Source organism: Anas platyrhynchos, chromosome 3 (assembly GCF_047663525.1).
Source record: "Anas platyrhynchos isolate ZD024472 breed Pekin duck chromosome 3, IASCAAS_PekinDuck_T2T, whole genome shotgun sequence".
Classification (NCBI taxonomy): Eukaryota; Metazoa; Chordata; class Aves; order Anseriformes; family Anatidae; genus Anas; species Anas platyrhynchos.
The window spans coordinates 115,741,000-115,757,999 of NC_092589.1; the positions used below are offsets into that span (position 1 = coordinate 115,741,000).

Sequence of the window (17,000 nt, forward strand, 5' to 3'; positions counted from 1 at the left end):
CTGATGAAAAACCACAAGGCATTTCAAGAGGAGAAATTTCCTGATACCATTCAAAACGTAGCATGCATTATTTCCCCCTGTACTGATCTCAGTCTGTCAGCATCTTATCTGCAGATTACTTTGTCAAGTGGACTAACTTGTTCCAGGGCTGCTACTAACCTGCTTTGTTCTAAGAAAAAAGAGGGTATTGAGGACTGAAAACAGTACAATCGTGCTTTGCAGCTATGGCAAAATATTTGTGGGTTTGATTTAAACAACCTAGAACAAAACTAAAGTTTTTTCCTGCCTGAGCTGGCAGCATGCTCCCTGTGTCAGGCTGGACCTGAAGGGCACTAGGGATGTGCACTGATGCCCTCAGAGAAGCTGCACGATTACCACTACTGTGAATGGTGGGGAAGAAGTAGGAAATTCCCAGAAACCAAGGGAAGCTCTGCAGTGTTATCTACATTTCTACCTTGAAGACAATCTAGATCCAGGAACTCCCTGCACAAAGAGGGGACATCAGTCCAACCTTGTGTTGTGGGGGACTTTCTGAGCCAGTGGTTTATTCAGCAGCTAAGTCCTTGGAAAAATTTCCTGTTCCCTGCAACGCTGGAAATGTTCCCTGTGGAGGTCTTGACTTCTCGTAAGAAACCCAGGAGGAACAATAGCGACATGGAGGAGGCAGACATGGCCCAGGATCTCCAGGGTCACCATGCAGCATCTGAAGGCCAGGCAGGATTTATGTGGGCATCCCAAAAGTGCATAAGTCTCCAAGGAAGGCAATTAAGTCAAGACATAAAGGCCTCACATTGCCACAACACATAAGGGAAATGCAAGCAAAACAAGTCAGCAAGGTGTCTGTTGAAGTGCCATCTCTTTCCCACTTCTATATTCCCAAATTAAGGGGTTGTGGCATGAGAGCTGGTCCAACGGCTTCAATAGGGTCAAGTTGCTAACTGAAATTGGCTCTTGCAGGGGAACGGGAGGGATAGGTTGGGTCGCCCTTGGTGGTACCAAGAAGCAAAATGGGTTTAGTAAAGTTTGCCATACAGCCTTTGTATTTATGGAAGGTTCTGAGGTTGACATGGTATGTGGCTGCAAATTCCCTCTGAGAAGTGGCACTGATCCAGTTTAATCCCCACCCAAACTGGTTCAGGAATTTGAACAAACAGAAAACAGAGGCTGCATCTACAGTGCTAAGTGCAACCACCTCTGCCTCTTCAGACGGGTTTTACTGCTGACCATGTGCTCACTCTTTCCAGGCCTTTGTCTGAGCTGATTTAACTCCCTGGCCCCTGCAGAAATGCAAACCAGAAACAAAGCATCTACCTTGCTTTCATCTGAGAGAGTTTAGTCAGCTCAGAGAAGGGCGCAGTGAGTGCCAAGACTCAAGTAAGGAGAGGAGCAGCTCCCAGGCAGGGGAGAGGAAAGGAAGGAAGAGAGGAGGGCACGAGGGGCCAGGAGAGTGAGATGGGGACCTTGTCCCTTTTGCCCTGGGAAGCGGTTCAGCATGAGTTTTTTTGTTTGTTTTGTTTGTTTGTTTTCCTTCGGTGGCTTTCAAACAATTTTAACCAACAGCACCTCGTGTCACAGGAATGGGTGGCAGTCAGCAAGGAGAAATGATTCCTTAAGATAGGGTTTCTGCTCAAAATAGTATTTCATCAAATTGCAGCTTAAAAGGTATGAGAAATCTTGGTTTGCAAGATTTGCTGGAGAGTGTGAAAGCTGCACAACATCAGAACATTAGCTACATAATCAACATGGTATGTGAGCACAAAGGGATGCCCTAATCATCTTGCTTTTTCTTTTTTATTATTTTTTCTTTCCTGTACTCATTCATCATATAATGTCATGTTGCCAGGAACTGTTAACTTCCTGGGGTTAAAAGTTTTGACGTTTCAGCCCTGGAGCACTTGTACTTTAAGTATCTGAGGCTGCACTTTCAGAAAATCAAGCAAAGGGTGAGTTAGAGGATATCTGTTCTGAAGGAGGAGCACTAATCCAAAACAAGGCAGAGCTAAGCTGATGCTGTAATTTACTGGGAATGTGCTGTTACAACAGCAGATGAATACATTTCATCTGATGTGAACAAAATAGAGCAGGGTAATGTTCCCACATAGGTACCTGAGAGATAGTTCAAAGCAAAAGTAGCTGTGAAAACAACCTAGAAATGAATTTAACAAGACACTGCCCTCTTGACTCGCCCAACTTTATTCTGTTCCTGTCATGGCTATTGGCACTTCATTAGGTCTCATCTCTAGAGTCTAACCAGCATCTCAGCAATTTGTGTAATGAAATCCTGTTGCCACTTGGACCCTGAACTCAGAAAAGGACAGCAAAGCCTCTCAGAAGCTGAATGCAACACTGTAGGTTCTCACAGTATTTGCCATTCTTATTATTCTTGAATCTGAATTTTTCATGGTTAAAAATGTGTTTTACAAATGAAGAGACAGAGTGAATCCTAGTCATAAATAAATTAATGGACAGATTACTTTGAAACCAAAGGTTTTGGGCATCTAGAAATGTCTGGGACTTCATTTCTTATCTCTCATGTAACTTTATATGTGTTTTTTTCCCACCTCATTATTGCAGAAAAGGATCTGGAGGGGGGTCCTAGCATATTGCTACTTAAATCTACTCAGTGTGATGTTATAGAAAATAAGGGTAGCCTCATTCTGAGGTTTATTAATGAGTATTCTTACTTTAAGATCTAGAAGGTAACAAGATTGCAACTACTTGGCGCTGTTGATGCCTTGGCTGTAGTGCTGTGTCTGGATGTTGCTGTATTGGAGAGCATCCAAAGGAGATCCATGTGAATGCTAAGATACAAGTGGAACGTGACCTATGAGGACAGGTAGAAGGTTGTTTGGTTTAGAGAAGATTCAGCTGAGGACACAATAACAGTATGTCACTTCGTAAGGGATTTACAGGAATGTTCACAGTGTTGGCTAGGTGAAGTGTGACATGAAATCATACAGTTTGAAGCAAAGACAAATATGTTGGTGGCTATGGAGAATGTGTAGCTGAAAGGTTCAAAGCACTGCATTGGGCTACCCAGGGCAGCTGCAAATTTCCCTTCAGTGGAGGTTTTAATGAACAGGCGAAGAATTGCTGACATGGGAGAGAGCCCTTTATTCTGCCTCCAACTCAGTCTGTGGGATGGGGCATAAGGTAGATGGCTTATTTACCTTCTAATAACCTTTCTTTTTGTTTTTCTGCATCACTTTAATTTCTGTGTAATTAATGAAGTTTAAGTTGGCACTAATTTTATGTTGAAAGAGATTCAGGGGAGACATGCTCTTCCTGATCTGGGTTCTCAGAGCAGTGTTTGGACTCTGCTACTTCCACCTTAGGCACATTCAGAAATTCCCTTCTGGATCACTCCAACACAATATTCCCCCCAGTTCAAGCACAGAGATGCTGAACAGCATCTACATCCTTATCAAGGTTTTTTTTCCTACACGATAAGATATTTCCAGAGAAGAGCTCTTATTCATTCCCTTGTCTACATTATGTCACATTTGCTATCCTTGTTCACAAAGAAAACACTTTTCCTTCTTGGCCTACAACTTTAAATTCCTCTGTTCCTCCATAAGCCTTCCTATGAATTACTGATGACCCTTTTACATACTCAGTCTAAATGGAAAATGAAAATTAATTTGTTCCTAGCATTCAGCAGAACAGGCTCAAATTGTACCGTGACCAAGCAGGACTTCCTGCAAGAAGAAGAAAACGTCCCAAGACTCCAGTTTGCAAGGCACAGCAGCTGGAATAGGACCCATTCAGCCAGACAGATGACAGCACAGAAAACTGCCCAGTTGAATGGCTGAAGTACCACATCCTTCAGGCAGTCCTAATGCTCTGAGAACAGCAGACAGAGCTTTTCATGAGCACTTCCATACAGACCGAAGAGTACCAACCAGCCTCTTTCTTGCCCTCTTGGAAAGTTTAGCAGTTGGACTTACTGCTCATCAGGGCAGAACAGCAATCTGCTGGATCAATGAGGGTATTCTGACATGAATAAGCATTAACTGCAATAATTTTTGGCTAAATATTAGCTCAGGGAAGGAAGAAGGTGAGACACTCTGCCACATTTGACAAGACATTAGCCCCGTCATGGGTGCTGTATAACCGACCTGCCTGGGACATTGCCCCACTAATGGTGGTCTTTGGCCTTCCTCTATCATGAGGCTAGGTAACAAACCTCACTGACACTTGCAGCCATTTTGCGGTGTTTGGATAGGAAAGGCTTGCTGAAGACTAACTTTTCTCCAGAGCAGATGGCTCCATCTTTGGCAGGGAGATGGTGCCCACATTGCTCATGGCTTCTATGGTGTGCATGATTCAGAGGCACCTGGGTAGTGCCTGAGGCAGGAGCAGTGTATCCTTGGCATGGACTCTTGCAGCAGGGTTCAGTGGTTTTTATGGACCTTGCAGTAGGGTTCAGTGGTTTTTATGGACCCTCGCAGTAGGGTTCAGTGTTTTTTATGGACCCTTGCAGCCGGGTTCAGTGGTTCATGTCTGGTGGCTAGGCGGCTTCTGTAGACACACAGCCCCATGGCTCATTGCTTAGGGTCCTGAGCTCAGGTCTCCTCAATTCATTCAGTAAGTCCCTGCTTATTCCACCTTTTGTCCCACTCTCAGATGTCCACCTTTTTCTCTCTAACAGGCAGGCACTTTTGGTAGCTTCTCTCAGCCTTACCAGCCATGTCTCCTTTCCCATTTGATAACAGAGTTAGCATTGAGATTTCCCAGTTCTGTGTGTATCTAAAGCATGCTGTCCAGTTTTGGGCTCTCCAGTACATGAGAGACATGGTCATACAAAGATGATTGAGGTGCTGGAGCACCTGTCATACCAGAGGATGATGAGAGAGCTGTGACTGTTCAGCCTGGAGAAGAGAAGGCTTGGGGGGAGCTAGAAAATGTGTATAAATAAATAACTGATGGGGAGGAATGAAAAAACACTGATTTTGGAGTGGCTTCTTTGGCAAGGGGTTATGAAAGCAAAGAAGTATAAGCTGATGCAAGCATTTCTGTGTTAGAATAGAATTATCCATCCTGATCCAGCCATCCAAGATAGTGGTATTTTATTCCTGATGGTTGAAACATTTCTGTATTTTGTGTCTGGGAATGTGGTCCCTCTTAGGGGGGAGTTGGTGGCAGTCCCAGCAGAAGCAGAGGTGAGCACACCTTTTAGGGTCAGGTTTGGTTCTTAGTTATCAAGCTGGGTGACACAAGTTCTCCATGGCCTCATAGCAGCACATATTGCTTTTATATTCTCCAAATGCTGTCTAGGCTGAAGATTCCTATGTCATTCTAGCACAGCAGTCATCTCACCTCCTTGCCACTTGCTCTGCTTTTCACCTTTCCATTTGTGTTATGATTTTTTTTTCAACTGAATTAAACTGAATTTCCCTGCATCATCATTTTCCCGTGGCTTAAATAGCTCTTTCTCCCTTCAGGCATTTCTTATGAAATGCTTATGATGCCAGGAGATCCGTGGAGATGAAGGACACATGGAGAGAGGAAGCAGGAGATGCTAATGATGAGAAGGTGTGAAGAGAGCAGATATGGGGCTGGCATAAGATAATCTAGCTGCATAGTTGCCCTGAATTTTACCCTTTTTAAATAGCCACTGAGATTCATATTTTTTCCCAGACTTGATCTCTGGGGCTAAAAACCTTGTTTTTAGTGGCTGTCCTGTTTGTTCGTCCTCAGCCACGACACAAACTTTCTATTTTATGCCTAAAATTTGACCTTTGGGGAGTGCGTAATAAGTTGGATGATCAGACGATGTTTGTTTCAGACATAAAGCACACAATGACTTTAAGAAACACACACCCAGTCACAACAATATTTCATGGGAGAGTTGGCTAAAAGGGAAAAGGGGGGTGGGGGAAGTTGCGCTAACCTTAGATAACACATCTGAATGAAAACAAAACTGAAATAAACACAAATTAATCAAGGACTCCACATCGAACGGCTCAGTGATAAGGACTCAAACAGGCTGAGATATTTTATCTGTGACATTCTAGTTTTGTGCCTAGCATGGTGCAGGGGGTCGAGGTAGCTGGTTATGCTAAAGGATGTGTGGGGCTTGAACAGAGGTACAGTTTTCAGGTGTTGGCAACTTTTATTTTTGGTGAGTTAGTTATGCACAGATGTCATGGCAGTCACCAGTGAAGAGATGAATGCTCCACGAGCTTTGATATTCAGAGCTGAAAATAGCAGTAGCTGCAACCAAAGTGGAAAAAGCATTTCAATCATCACCTTCCTGGGAAAAGAAAGCCCTGCCCAATTCTTGACCTATTCCTGGCATTTCTTTCTCCCCTTTGCTCAGGAGGCTTTGTCCAGCTCCATCTAAAGGCTCCTGCTCCTTGTTGGAGCATTATAGGAGAAACAAAGTAAAAATAAAAACAACAAAAAGAAAATGTGAAACAACGCAAGTCTGTGTTGTAGCTCTTTGCACGTAGCTGTATGCTGGATGTTCTGAAAGGCGCCTGTCTGGAGGCATTAGCTCACTGCTGATGGCAGCTATGGGAGAAGAGATGTGGCCATTAACTTTCCCTTCACCTCCTCATCCTTTTCGGAGCATCTGCAGTTATCAGCGGCAGGCCTACCTCACAGCCAGCTTTAATGAAGCAATAGATTTGGAACTCAGCTGTGTGTGGGTACAGGGAAGGTGGGAGTATCCATGTACTCCTGTATTTACAGAGTAAAGACTGAGGCCTAACTACATCCGTCAAAGTGGAATTTTGATGGCCGTCAATGAGTCTTGGATTAGGTCCCCGAGTCAGGCCAGCCACAGGTTATTTCTATAGAAGTACTAAAGTACTGAAGTACTAGAAAGTCTGATGACTGCATGCTTCCTGCTAGTTTCGTTTTATTAACCTCTTGATTTTTTTTTCCTCTTATTGCTGCAAGCGCAGCCCGCTGTGTAGGAAGCTGCTGCAAGCTGTGCAGGTGTCAGCCATTTGGAGTTTATACAGCCCTGCTCTGGACAGCAGGCATTTCCTGCGTAAGGCCTGGCCCGTCACACCTAGCAACTGTACAAATGTACAAGCACAAAGTAGCATCCACGTGTTAGGCACAAAATCACGTAAATGGAGGAAAATCTCCCAGATGAGGGAAGCCAGGTCTCTGCTGTCCGTATCTCCCTTCTCTAATGATCAACCCTCAGAAGAAAATTAATTAAATTTTGTTTGACTAATCTCAGTTCCAGCCTTATTATTTTTGTACTGGTCTGTCTTTCAGGGAGCAGGATAACTCAGAAATTCTAAATAGTGCTGCTGTTTAAATTCTGTGAAGGCTACACATATCCATGATGTTTTCAGAATTATCCAAGCTCTTTCATATTGATCAGAGGCTGGAGCACCTCTGCTATGAAGACAGGCTGAGGGGGTTGGGGTTGTTCAGCCTGGAGAAGAGAAGGCTCCAGGGAGACCTCACAGCAGCCTTCCCGTGCCTACACCTAAGGGGGCCTACAGAAAATCAGGAGAGGGACTCTGACAGGGGTTGTAGTGGTAGGACAAAGGGTAAGAGCTTTAAACTGAAAGAGGGGAGGTTTAGATTAGATATATGGAAGAAATTCTTCACTCAGAGGGCAGCGAGGCCCCGTTGCAGGCTGCCCCGAGAAGCTGTGGGTGCCCCATCCCTGGCAGTGCCTGAGGCCAGGCTGGATGGGGCTGGGGGCAGCCTGGGCTGGTGGGAGGTGTCCCTGCCATGGCATGGATCTGGAACAGGATGGGATTTAAGGTCCCCTCCAAGCCAAACCATTCTGTTATTCTGTGTTTCAATGATCTTCATCACTGGCATTAGGTGTGAGAACAAGGCCTAATGTCATCAACGTAGAATCATGATGAGTGGCATTTTTCAGGCCCTGGAGATGTCTTGGGAGAGCTTAAACAAATACCTGCTATGAAACATAGGGCTGGAGTAGATGGCCTCCCGAGGTCTTTTTCTGTCATTTTTTTCTAGTTCGATAGTTACCCTGTTCCCTGGCACAGCCAATGCCAACCAGCTTTCTGTCCCAAAACTCACAGGAATGATTCAAAGGACAACATGGACCAGGGGCTCTTCCCAGACAGCAGCATCGCCTACCGTGCCTTGCTTTGGAGGGAAAGGGAGAGTTCAGGCATCTGGAGGTGAGCTGTGTCCTAACACGATCAGGGAACAACTCCAGTCTCCCATGTTGCACTGTTGCTGTTGCACATTTCTCCTAAATTCTAGCATGGTCTAAGACAAAATAGGGATGTTTTGGGATTAGGAATATTCTTCAGCTCCTCTGCCCTCAGTGGGAAGAGGCTGGTCCTTTGCCATATCCTGTGGCAAATCTACAGAGGCACCTGTGTTTCTCTTCACTGACCATACAGGCAATCTAAGTCAAAGCACCCTCAAAAGCATCTGCATTTACATTAGGGACAGAGGAACCCTCCGTTGACTGCTGTCAGATGGATTAGGTCTACACCAAGTCTGGTAATGCAGTGCTGAAACAGTGCTGAAGCCACTGTTGCAAGGTTCCCTGGAAATGAGACATTCAGGAAGAGAGCAGGAAGCTTTTGGGACAGATTTTTGTTAGTAGCACAAAACATCTTGAGTGTCCTTAGCTAAAGACCTGTGGTTACAAAGAGCAACTGGACTTTTTAAACCGTGGGCTTGAAACAAGACAGACAGTGAACGGAAGGAAGTGTCCTCAGGCTTGTTTTACAGCTGGACAGACTTGAGGCATGCACAGGCTTATCCAGGATTTCAGCAACTGGGTCAGGAAACCAAGACCCCATGCAAGAATTTCTCCCTCCAGAAGGAAGAGCAAAGCCATTTGGGGATCAGGGCCACGCTGTGAAGAGCCTGTCACAAGGCACGTAGGGGTGGCTTTGGAATGAAGATGGTTTTTACACACTCGACCTGACGGTTGTCAAAGGCCAAGTTTGTGGTCACAAGAGTGAGCTGAAGCAGGAACTCTAGTACAGCTTTTCCTCTGTGCATGAACAATGAAGGGAAGCTCTGCCTTTTTTGAAGAATTTCTGAGAACAGTAAATTGCATACTAGATCACAGCCCTATTATGTTTTTGGGGAAGTCATTTGGAAATTAATGTTTCGCAATAAGATTTAAATGGGGAATCCATACAGCTCTGCTACTCACAGGCATCTTCCAACCCAGCCTGTGAGTAGCATGTTCTCTCCTGCTGACGTGGGTTTAAGCAGAGCCTGGGCTGACAGCAGCCAACAACGCAGACCCTTGCTGTCCTTGTGCCAAACTAGCACAGTCTGAGCTCTCCCTGCTTCATTTAGGGAGAAGCTGGGGTAGTAATAACCATAATCAAAATAACCCCGGTCTATCAGCTTGATAGAGTGTAAGCTGTGGAAATATCTAGAAGACAAATGAGGCCAGGAGGAAGGATTTCAATGCCAGGAGCAGTCAATTTCAGGTGACCTTTGAGTTCTTCCTAAAATGAACATGACTTTGTGTAAGTCAGCTGACTGAGATCACACAGAGGAGCAAATGGGTTGTTCCGGGCTGGTAAAAGCCTTCTTGCTTATTCAGAAGTGGTCCATTAGAAGGTCTCTGAAAGGTGGGCTAGATATACTGCTGTGGGGGCTGACCCTGGCCTGCAGCTCACTTGTTCCCCATGTGCTAATGGGATGGGGGAGAGAATAGAAAGATGAAAAAGTTAGAAAACTCATTGGTCAAGATAAAGACAGACCAGTAAGTGATGAAAGGCAATCACTCACCACTTCCCCCAAGCAGACTGATACCCGGTCAGGCTCCATGCAATGGCCACTTTGCAATATAACCCTGCCTGCTGCCCTCTGCTCACCACCACCTCTGTTTTTTATCACTTAATATGTCATTATATAGTATGAAACAGCCCTGTTGCCAATATGGGGAAGCTTTCCCAGCTCTGTCCCCTCCACGCATGCAGCTGAGAAAAGTCTCGATACTGTGCAGCACTGTTGAGCAATAACAGTGCTCCACGCTGCTGCTGTGCTCATAATAACAACACAGAAACACCGGTGTGCTATCAACACATGTTTTAGCAACACATCCAAACTGCAGCACCTTAAGGTGATGAATAAGGAAAGTTAACTCCTTCCCAGCCAGACTCTGTACACCTTGTGTCTTCCATCTCACCTACTTTCCTAATGCAACATCTCCAGCCCACTGTGGCCCTGTGCTCCCTACTTTTCTCATCCCAGCCCTCCAGCTTCTGCCTTCACCCAGCACTGGCTCAGCCCCCGGGCAGGATGCTGCTGAGCACAGATAAGGGGGTCAAGCTGGTCCGATCCCACACTCAGCAGGTGCTGGATCAGATTAGCTGATGAGTGGTAGCTGCCCATAGGAAGGCAGAGCAATGTGCAAGATCATTAGAGAAATAAACTCTACATAACCCTGTGGATCAGCTCATGAATGGAATTGGACCCCTCTTTGAGGTGACCGTCCTAAGAGACTGCTTCATGCAAAACTGCAGGTGGTTTTCTTCTGAAAGGAGGTTGGTTTTGCTGTAAAGTGATCCCATTCTGCCTTAAAAAGCCGTGATTCTCAAACAGGATGGAGATTTATTTCAGCAGCAAATCACTTCAGTTGTCATTCATATAGCCCCAAGGCTAATGATGCCCTCACAGATGATGCAATTCACATCCGTACTTTCTTACTGTGATCCCTCATTCCTTCTGGCTGACCAGGAACCACTGCCATGCATGGCAATGGCTTTCTTGATAGGGTGAATGGGTTAAAAAAAGGAAATCTAGTAAAGGCTGCGCTGGCCTTTTGTGTTTTAACAATGAGAGGAAGCTCTGCCTAGTTTGAGGAATTTCCCACGTCTCCAATTCAGACTTGGAAAAGTGCTTTATTAAGCCTGTCTAAGAGGTGTTAAAAAAATAAAAATAATCAAGGAGATTAGGACAAAGATATCTTCCTAGAGCCTACGCATGTTCTCTGTTTGTTTGTTTTTTAAACCTGGATCACCGGAGGTAAACTCAGAGAAGAAGTTCTAGGGAAGTCAAATAATGCCAAATGCTCACACCAGGTTCCTGCTAGGCTGGCTGAGCCATTACTGAATTCAGTCAAGTATCATTGCTACCCAGATGCTAGAGATTTGTCCCTAAATGTCTTTGCATAAGATTTTGCTCCACAATTTTGCCAGACATTGCAAAACAGGTAGAGTGACAGAAGTAGATGAGGAATTTTCTGGATGCAAGGAGGATTAGTGGGTTGAGAAATGCAGCAGCAAGCGATCAAGCAGAAATGGAGCCTCAGGCTGTCAGATTCCCAGCATCCTTTCCCTTGCTATTCCCTTGCCTGCTACAATCTTATTGCTTCCCACAAAACTGTCACTGGAAGCAAGAGTTACAGCATTCAAACCAGACCTTTCTCCCCCCAGGTCTGAAAGCTCCTTAAGCACATAGGTGAGCATCACTTTCCCACAGATGGGGAGAGGGAGACAAGGTTGCAGAAGGTCACACCACGTCTGTCTTTTCACTGAATCCCAATCAGTTAAAAAACTGGTAGGTGCTGCTGCACCAGAGGGATTTGGATGGAAGAGGACTTTTGGGGTTATAACACATTGATGAGGATGAAAGGAGCAGAAAGTCCTCCCTGGCTCTGAGCACTGGGAACAGCACTTCAGCACCCCAGCATGACACCACAAAATTGGGCTTAGTTTTAGCAGCTTAAAACACAGGCAGGAAAGAATAGGAACAAGATAAATGCAAGATTCACAGCACATGGTAGTGTCTTGGTCTGTAGCCCTGGATGCCCCAAATCCCTCCTCCCTGTCAGCAAGCATCATCTAATATGAGATCGAAGGTTGCACTAAAAAAAACAAATGCACCGTTTCATACAGCTGACAAAAGTACCGTGCATTGCAAATCCCATCTGCATTGCAAATCCCAGACACAGCAAGCATAAAAAGAACTCCAAAAAATCTGTTATTTCAGTCATTTTTGTTGTTATTGTTGTTGGTTTCTTTTTTTTTTGTTTGTTTTGTTTGTTTTTTCCTGAAAGCATGTAGCATGCCTTAGAACAAATGCAGACCAAATTAGCACAGTATTGCCATGCACATCCCTCTTTACCCCGAGTTTAGTTTAGATTAGTCACAGTCACAATTTCTCTACCCAGGCTAACCCACAGTAGCACTTTATCAGAATGTTGAATGATTTAATTCTTACACGGCGAAGCCAAAAGCATCCTACAGGTGCCTATCATCCAATCACCATGAAACAAGACGTGCTCTGACCGCAGCTCCCCCGGCAGACACCTGCAGCAGGTTTACCGGGCATGCAAAGAATCTGGCCCTGAGCATCCCTCCAAGCCACCGTCACCAGCCCCACACTGCTGAAGCACACAGGGAGACCCGGTGCTGTGCCGCACGCACATCACCCCTACCTGCAGGACGAGGAGTGCTGGTCCTATCCGAGTCCTTTCCACACTTGTCCTCTTCTGCTGGGCAGGAAGCTTCCCATCCAAGTGTCAGCTCCCGCCCCGGTCTCTGCCCTTTGTTTTCCCCAGAGCTCAAAACACACCTCGTGTGTGTGCTGTTGCTTGTCAGGCTGGAGGGTTGGTTTTGTATTTTTTTCTCTTTGTTCTTTTATTTTTCTTTCTGCAGCAAATCAGCCTGTGATAAATTCTTGGTGAGCCACAAGCACCACAACCTCCCTTTCCTGCGATCAGTGGGATCCGATCCCTTCTCCACCAGCGTGGGGTGGAGTTGCGGCTGAAAAACAGAAGCCCAAAAGCACTAAATGGGCAGGGCAGATCTTCCTTCTCCGTTTGTTGTGTCAGGGAACATAGCGGTTCCTGCCGGCCCCAAGCACGGAGATGACCTCTGGCCAGGAAGGAACCTGGGAAATATTTTCTAAGTTATTTCCTGACGCAGGGGGGAAAGTGGATGGAAGGGACACTGGGGTGGGGGTACTCACAGGAGAGCGTAATGTCAAGATGGGGAAAACATTTTGGGAGCCAGTAGGGGCTTGGAAGTGAAAGAAATTGTCTTTTCTTATAGGGGAGACTGTTCTAGGAGCCTCAGTTATTGCTACACGCAATGATCTGGAGCCTAAGCCCTGTAGGTGTTTTTAGGCTTTCAGCTAAGGCGCCTTTCTTGCCTACAAGGTGCTAAGATGCCCTGAAAATTGGCATAAGAGAGCCTTGCCCCATGAAGCTGGTGTCAAGCTGGCTTTTGGGGGCTATTTTCATGCCCTAACCAAAGGAGTGCTCCCCAGGAAGGTTTGGGATGGAGCTTCAGGGCTCAGACCTGTCGCAGAGGATATGCTGATGAAATGAAGGACACTGTGAAATCTGCTTTGCTTTTGCCTTTCCCAGCTTTGCACCATCTCTGATATTCTTGGAATATAACATGCCACGGCACCAGAGCCCCATGTCAACCCATCGGGTGGCTTGGGGCACGTGCCACCCATCCTTATTGCTTTCTGGAGGCATCAACTTCTCCCCCCTGACTGCAGAAGCAGCTGAGGACTGCTGCACTCCTTACTTGTGTTCAGGGACTGAGAGGGGTGAATCCGGACCTCCCCTTCTGAGGACATCTCAAGATGGAAAATTGAACATAGGACTCCAGTCTCTACAGCTACCAGCACCCTTCTTTCAGCACACAACAAGAATTTATTTTTGCATTTTGTTGTCTTCATCTGGATTGCTTATTTGTGACTATAAGAGCAAGCACGAACAATAGGGCATTTCACTGCCAAATGCACTTCGCTCATGTGCTCAGTGACATCACTTTTTTGCATAGAAAGGGAGAAAAAGACATGGAGAGGGAGCCCGGGCTGTGCACCCAACCTTTAAGTGCTTTCCATTAACAAGTGTGTTCCATATTTCCTTATATTTAACAGCAGCCTCTCTATGTGCATAAATGCAAGCTCCACCTGGGTTTGGATAATTTGCTTTAGAGGCTAGGGAAGTCTTACAGGACCTCATGGGAATCCTATCTTTTTTTCCTATCTCCTGTGCTCTTCCATTGCATGGCAAAGTTTGATCAGTTGGTACAGCACCGAGCTCTGTGGAGCCCTGAAGTTGGCTGGGGCATCTCACAGGCATCTCTAAACACCATAAATCATGAGCTGCCACGGCTTCCTAGGATGACCCAGCAGGTATCCCATGTACCTGTCCTGTCCCCAGGGGGTACTATGATCGTGAAATAAGCTGCAGTGCCCTAACTTGCACGGGGACAGCAAAGGGCTATTTCAGTTGTGCTGGCGATTCTGGCAGAGAGCAAATATTTAACCTTTGCCCATGCCGGGGACAGCAAATCCCGAATCACTTTGCTCTAATCTGCTGCAAAGGAAGGAAGTAATGAAATGTCTTATTATATATCGGACTCGAGAAATATATTTAGAGCTGAGAGTGTGCTGAAGGTGGCAGGGTTTCATACCAAAAGGACTGACGTACTCTGGTCTGACTCCCCCTGCAGCCAGTGGTCAGCAGAAACTATTTATCTGGATGAATAAGACCCCTGAAGATTGCTTTTCTTCCAAAACACCAGGAACTCATCGCAGGGATGGAACAATTAATTCGGATGTTTGGAGCACCTCTGATGTGTGCTGCCATTGCTCAGCCCTGTGGGTTTCTTTGAGGTTTAAATGACCTGAGTTTGTCTTTAGGCTAATTAACCACACTTGCCTGAGATGCTTCATCACAGGAGAATGACAAGCACAGTAACGTGGAATGCAATCCTCGTGCTGAGAAGGCACAAAATGCTAAACGGCGATTTAATCTCCTACAGAAAAGCACAGAAAGAGCAAATGTGGGAAAATGAGGCTGGACAGATTTAATTGAAAAGCAAAGGCCTACATTTAGGATAATCCCAGCAATCAACCACCCATGCAAACTGCCATGGGATTCACTAATATTTGACATGTGTGCATCACAGCAGGCTGTCTTTCTGCGTGAGGTGCTTCATTTGTCTTCATTACTGGGCTCAGCTCTTTGGCAAAGTTAAAGCAGGATTTACTCTTTGAGCCTTTGGCCTTGCCGGAGCTCTTTAACTATTAAATTAGGGCTGTGGCTTTAACACCGTGTTTTGACTAGGGTTATATAAAGCCTCATGCGCTAAAAGCAGTATTGACAATAGGCAAACAAGGGCCTTCATCGGTGATAGGAAATCCCAGCGCAGAGACACGGGCCAAATAAGGAACTTCTGCAGGATGATGGAGAACTCATTGAGCACTTGTGAAAACCAATCGAGGAAGTGGAAAACGCCTGGAACTGGGAGCCTTTGTGTTCGTGAGATTGTTGGATTTCCCCCAGAAGAAAGCACACTGTAATTCCTTCAGGGAATTTTGAGTCCCTATCCACAAAGCACAACCTTCCCATGTCTTTCTGAAACCTCAGGCAACTTCCTTTGGGTTAGCAGGACCCTGTTTGAAATGGACGGTTCCAGAAAATCGCCTATTTTCCCATCCTTTCCCCAACAATGGACAATGAAGGAAATGTCTTTTAATGGTACAGTTTCAAACAGAAATGGTCACCTGAGGGTTGAGGGTGTGCAAAGCTCTGCAAAGCCATATCCTGCACACCATGGGATTCGAGGACTCCATGCAATGCAGCGTGCTGTGGAATGCTCAATTTTTATTGCAATTATCAGCAAATAAATGTTGTTAATAGAAGCAATTGTATCATATTACCAGGAAGCCCTGCAGGCAGAAAAATGCCTTCACAGGGATGATGTACAGACCTGGATCTTCTGCTCTGAAAAGCAGGACAAGTAGTAGCTGAAGGTAAACAGATGGAAAAGGACAAAGACAAAAGTAAGGGCACGGTAGGACAACGCTTAGGCTAGATGTGTTATGTGCAAGAGCGAACACCATGTGCAAGAAGAAGGAGGTGGAATAATGTTGTCATGAATGTGGTGCCATCAGCTAGGACCCAGGTGGGGGTGGAAGAAAGATATTTCCAAGATCTGGAAGCAAGCAAGACCTGCAGGATTTAGGCAGAGCCTGAACAGGAGCTCATGAAGAGTAAAAGAGCTTGTGGTGCACAGACTTTTGACTGTATGCACAGGAAGGACCCAGCTGGAAGAGCTTCCAGGACCAAGACTTTTCTTTTTAAGTTTAGCACAAAGTCCAACACAGTTGGGCAGTTGATACGTTAGGTTACGATCAAACAAATAGTGTTCTCCTGGGGTGAAGTGAGGGTGTAGGGAAAGAACTTTTCTCCCCATCTCATTCCCATCACAGGCACAATAGTGGAGAGGGAGACTATGTGCCTACTGCCTTTTCTTATGTTTCCATGTCCCTTTCACTTACTATGCTATTTATCTAGTGCTTGATTTATTTACAAGAGGGAGGAAGTCTTACGTATGTAGGTGTTATGATAATAAACTTGTCTAGGAAGACACGGGTTTAGAAACCTTGCTCTGACAGCAGATGTCTGGTGTGGTTTAGCCCAGCAGGCAGGTGAGCCCCACACAGCTGCTCACTCACTTTCCCCAGGTGGGGTGGGGGAGAGAACCAGAAAGGTAACAGTGCAGGAACTGATGGGCTGAGATAAAGGCATTCACTAGGTAAAGCAAAAGCCACGTGTGCAAGCAAAGCAAAACCAGGAATTTATTCACTATTTCCCATCGTCAGGCCATTTCCAGGAAAGCAAGGCTCATTATGGTTACTTGGAAAGACAAACTCCATACTGCCAAACATCCCCCTTTTGCCTTCCTTCCCCCAGCTTTTATTGCTGAGCATTATGCCCCAAGGTGTGGGATATCTGGGCAGCCTGGGCCAGCTGTGCTGGCTGTGTCCCCTCCCAGCTCCTGGTGTACCCCCAGCCTCTTGCAGGCAGGGCAGCACGAGGAGCTGAAAGGTCCTTGGCTGTGTGCAAGCACTGCTCTGCGGCAACTAAATCATTGGTGTGTTATCACCACTGTTTTCATCACTAATCCAAAACATAGCACTATACAGCTACTATGGAGAAAACTCTATCCCAGCCAAAAACAGGACAATGTCCCATATGACCCTAAGGCAGGACAGTTGGAGCAGGTCCTCCAAGTTATTTCCCATGCTGAATGTCTTAC

The 17,000-nt window shown here is 45.8% G+C and overlaps 1 protein-coding gene across 3 annotated transcripts in view; it reads right to left on the reverse strand.

Annotated features, from left to right (window-relative positions):
• ADGRF5 (adhesion G protein-coupled receptor F5) overlaps positions 1 to 12,771 on the reverse strand; it is a 38,345-nt gene extending 25,574 nt beyond the window's left edge. For all 3 annotated transcript variants that reach the window (XM_027455352.3, XM_027455349.3, XM_027455351.3), the window contains exon 1: positions 12,368 to 12,771. The gene's annotated coding sequence lies outside the window, so the exon portion shown is untranslated. The remainder of the gene's footprint in view (positions 1 to 12,367) is intronic.
• Positions 12,772 to 17,000: the final 4,229 nt, after the last annotated feature.